The 4,950-nt window shown below is 34.4% G+C and overlaps 1 pseudogene; it reads right to left on the reverse strand.

Annotated features, from left to right (window-relative positions):
* Positions 1 to 1,999: 1,999 nt before the first annotated feature.
* Positions 2,000 to 3,820, reverse strand: LOC116141689 (annotated as a pseudogene).
* Positions 3,821 to 4,950: the final 1,130 nt, after the last annotated feature.

A 4,950-nucleotide genomic window follows, 5' to 3' on the forward strand; every position in this document is an offset into this window, starting at 1 on the left:
AAAAACAGAAACAATACAATTTTAGCGGGACCAATAGAAGCAATGGAATTAAAATTTAAAAAATATTGAAAACCCATTCCTTTTCTTTATTGTTTAGTTGTCATATTTGATCCTAGAATTAAATTAGCACGTTTAGAAAATGGTTTAGACACGTTAAGTGAAAATTTACGAGATATAGCATATGCCAATCAACTAGGGGAGATATGAGAGTGTCTTGTAGAGGTATATTTGCAATATGAAAATAGGTATGAGAACTAGTGAAGAGGTGAAATACCCGAGAAAGTAGCATAAGAAGAAACAAATGAAGACTTCGACTCTAGGAGTGCACTTAATAGGTCAAAGAGGACTCGAACCCGAAACACAACATCATATTCAGAAGCATCAACAACGAATATATTGTCCTTTATGCAACTACAAAGTAATAAGCTTCACCAATATTTGGGAACCCCGACGTGCTACCAGCATATCCACAACAAAGAGCCAACTTTGATATCTTGGAATATTAGAAAACTAGAAAATATATTTTTCCAGTATTATCAAAACTTGCCCTGAATGTTTTCTTTGTTCTTGTCTCAACCATCTCATCCGAACAAACATTTAGTGCAAGTGGAAGAATCATTTCAATACTCCTCACATGTCTTCGAGATTGGGAACGGTCGCGGCATCAGGATCAATACGAGGTTGTAGACAATACTTTAATAAAATCATTTCAATTTTGTAATATAGATGATACGAATGAGGGAGGTTCTAGTCAACCCCAAATTAGTTGTTTTGTAAATTATAACTTTGTAACTTGTAAATTAATTGTCAATTATTGCACTCTTTTTTCCTTATCAAGTTTTTATCCCAATTGGGTTTTTCTTGGTAAGGTTTTTAACGAAACAATAATTATTGTATTTTCTTATTTCTTATTTTATTTTTTTGATAAATGAATAAATTTATTTTTTCTTATATTACAATTTAATTTTATTAAAATTAAATTAATATTTGAAATGTTAACCAAAAAAAATTATGAGCTAGCCTAAAACCTGCCGAGTTAGGGTTGACGGGTCGGGTTGGGTCAGCCTTTCTGGCCAAGAGGAGGGCCGGGTTAGCATAACCCGCCGCTAGCTGGGTCGATGGGTTATTTTTCCACCTTTACCTTTAATGTAACATAGTATATATATATATATATATATATATATATATTACTATGTGGAGGCAACTTTTCTTAAGATGGGAATTAGAAAAATTATAACTTATTACAATGTAGAGTTTATTCTTATTTATATTTATCTCAAATTGAGAATATAATTTTTTATGATTTTGTGGAGTTTATTGCTATATAGAATATTACTATAGAGAAGTTTTACTATATTTAAAGAATAAAAAAGTTTATTAGACTCTTATTTTTATGAACAAACTCTTTATAATAAAAATTTTGGGTTATATAAAAAGTTATTTAAAGATATTTTTAAATATTTGATGAACTAGGATAAATCGTACATATTTTTTATTTCTTTTTACTATCTGTGGTTTGTGTGTGTTTACTATTTTCTGTTTTATATTACTCTTGATTGTTTCACTTCAAAGATTTTCTTAACAACCGTGTTATCAAGTCTAAGCAGGAGGTTATGGTGGAAGCACATATTATCACCTTTCAATAAAAAACACAATCAGCAAAGAGTTTAGTCTAGCAAAAACAAGGCGAAGTATGTTGAATTCAAATGTAGTGTTTTGCTTTTTTTTTTTTTTTTTAATGAAAAAGGTTCGTTAATTAAAAAAAATAAAAATAAAAACTAGTTAAGGAACACATAATGAACCTTATCTCTTAAAATGAAATAATTATTACCATTTAAAGAGAAAAAAAAAAAAACCAAAAAATGTATATGAGAATGGACACGTGCAGGTTAATAGTAAGTTATCAGCATTAGGCAATAAATACTTTTCACTCTTGCATGCTACCACTATCGGTATTTAACCAAAGCTTACTAAATAACATGAAAGTAGTTTCGGAAGAATTTTGATTTCAAACTTTAATTTTTACTTCCAAAGATAACATGCTTCATAGCAAGCCACCCAATTTTACAATAATAGAACATTCTTCAGAAAGAAATAGAAAAAGAAAACCATAATTAAAATTACATAAATGAAGCATAACCATAGACAAATTTATCAAGGAGAATAGAGAGTTGGCACAAGATGAAGTGGAACTTTCCGATGAATGGTTAAGCCATTAGCCTCAGTCATGTCCAGTTTGTCCTCAGTTATACCAGCAGGCAACTTCCAGTCAAACCAGTATAAAAGGTTTGTAATCACATACTCAACTACAGCAACTCCAAATGGCATCCCAGGGCAACCTCTTCTTCCAGCACCAAATGGGATGAATTGAAAGTCTTGACCTTTGAAATCTACCTAGTTGTTCATAAACCTCTCTGGAATAAACTCTTCTGGTCTGTCCCATTGTTCCGGATCCCTTTGAATTGCCCACGCATTAACATACACTCTAGTATTAGCAGGAATATCATAACCTCCCATTTTCATACTTCCTGTTGTTTCTCGCGCGACTAGAAGAGGAAGTGATGCACGTAACCTCAGACTTTCTTTGATGACACATTTCACATATTCCATCTTCTCGATGTCATTCATATCTATCTTCGATTTCTTCCCCACCACATTTCTCACCTCTTGTTGGGCTCTCTTCAATAGATTTGGATTCTTTACAAGTTCTGCCATCACCCATTCTAAAGTTGTTGAAGTTGTATCAGCTCCTCCCAAAAACATATCCTGAAACAGAGAAATTGCAAGAAAAGTTGAGTACTATGCGTGGTGCGTATGCGCCTGAGAGAGAGAGAGAGAGAGAGAGAGAGAGAGAGAGAGAGAGAATTAGAGAGAGAGAAACCATAAGGATCGCTTTAAGGTTGTCTTTATTGAGCTCTTCAAACGTGCCATCCTTCTGAAGTTGGAGAAGTATATCCACGAAGTCTTTCCTGCCAGACTGTTTACCATCTATTTCTTCTATCCTGTGTTCTTCAATCACCTCATCAAGCAAAGCGTCTAATTCCTTAAAAGTGGCCTTAAGACGACCGATGAGTCCCGTGGCAACATCTACCCATCCAAAAGACGGAAACATATCTCCAACACAGAAGGATGTAAATTGTGACATCAACCTCTTTGCTAGCTCCCCAAACTTGCTCTTACCATTTTCCTCTTCAGCTCTCCTTCCAAGAATGCAGCGGGATGCTATATTGTCCGAAACGCCTACTAGCATCGCACTTAAATTAACAGAACCTCCCTTGTAATATGAACCGCGAATTTTATTGATCAAAACTGCTAGTTCCTCCTCCCTTACATACTGAAATGATTGCACTCTTTTGATACTCAGGAGTTCAAGAACACAAAGCTTCCTAAGTTGTCTCCAATACTCACCATAAGGCGTGAAACCAAGATCTGTGCAATTATAAAGGAAAATATTTGCAGTTGTGATTCTGGGGCGGTTGAGGAAAACAATATCATGAGTCTTCATCATTTCTCTAGCCATCGCAGCTGATGAAACAATGAGAGCCGGAGCTTGACCGAAGTGTACGAGCATCAAAGGGCCATACTTCTTTGACAGGCCTTCAAGAGTGCGATGGAGAAGAGGGTCTAGCAGTTGGTGAAGATTGCCGATTATGGGTAACTTTGGTGGGGATGGAGGCAAGTTGAGTTTGCTCCTTCTTTTGAGTTTAAGCAACAGAAGACCAGAAAGGGTAAGTAGAATTGAGAGAGTCAAGGGGTTTTGCAGAGGTGTTGTGTCCAGCTCTGCCCAATATTGCTTCAAGAAAGATACCATTGGAGCCATTTCCATTTCAAGATTTACAGTAGGGACTGAGCAACACAACCTTGAATCTTCATATATAAGGATTTATATCTCCTGTACTGTATAGTCGACGACTATTACAAATTTTTTAAGTAATATTACTGTACAAATAATTAAAGAACCGACCATGAGGAATCATGTGAAAAACTAAAAAGATTCTCTTTTATTTAAATTTTTAATTAACATAATAAAATGTATAATGATCCATCCAATCCAAGAGTGGTTGCTGGCTCTATATTACGCACTCACTTCAAAGGTAAAAGCCGTAAAGTAGACAAGATCTGCCAACCAATCCAAGAGTGGTTGCTGGCTCTATATTCCAAACTCATTTCGAAGGTAAACACTGTAAACTAGACAACATCTGCCAATCAATCGGGAGAAATATTTATATATGGCAATTTCAATTCTAATTGACATCTAGGAATCCTTCCAAAATATATGCGACATATCATATATGTCAAATTTTCTTTTTTCATTATTTAATATTAGTAGTTGATTGTTCTTACTACTAATATATATTATATATATATATAATATATATATATATATATAATATATATATATTATAGACAGAGAGAGAGAGAGAGGAGAGAGCGAGAGAGAGAGGAGAGAGGAGAGAGCGAAGAGAGAGAAGGGAGATGAGAGGAGTGAGAGTGGAGAGAGAGGAGAGGAGAGAAGTAGCGATTGGGGAAGATGAGTGGATGGAGGCGAGGAGAGAGAGTAGGAGAGGGAGGGCAGAGTGGTAGAGTAGGCGCGGGGAAGGGTAGAGGACGGGAGAGAGAGAGAGAGAGTAAAACCTCTCTATAGTGATACTCTATATAGGAATAAACTCTACATAATCATAAAAAATTATATTCCTAATTTAGGATAGTTATAAATAAGAATAAACTTTATATTGTAATAAGTTATAATTTTTCTAATTCCCATCTTAAGGAAAGTTGTCTCTACATAGTAATAATTAACTGTATATTACAAAAAAAATATGGTATGTTACATTAAAGGTTTAAGATGAAATAAAATATTTATCTGAAGTTGTTTGGGACAATAATTTATACTTTAGAGTTCTCATTACATCTTTTAACTTGCAGGTACATTACCTAGCATGAACATTT

This window comes from Pistacia vera, unplaced genomic scaffold (assembly GCF_008641045.1).
Source record: "Pistacia vera cultivar Batoury unplaced genomic scaffold, PisVer_v2 Contig40, whole genome shotgun sequence".
In the NCBI taxonomy this organism is placed as follows: Eukaryota; Viridiplantae; Streptophyta; class Magnoliopsida; order Sapindales; family Anacardiaceae; genus Pistacia; species Pistacia vera.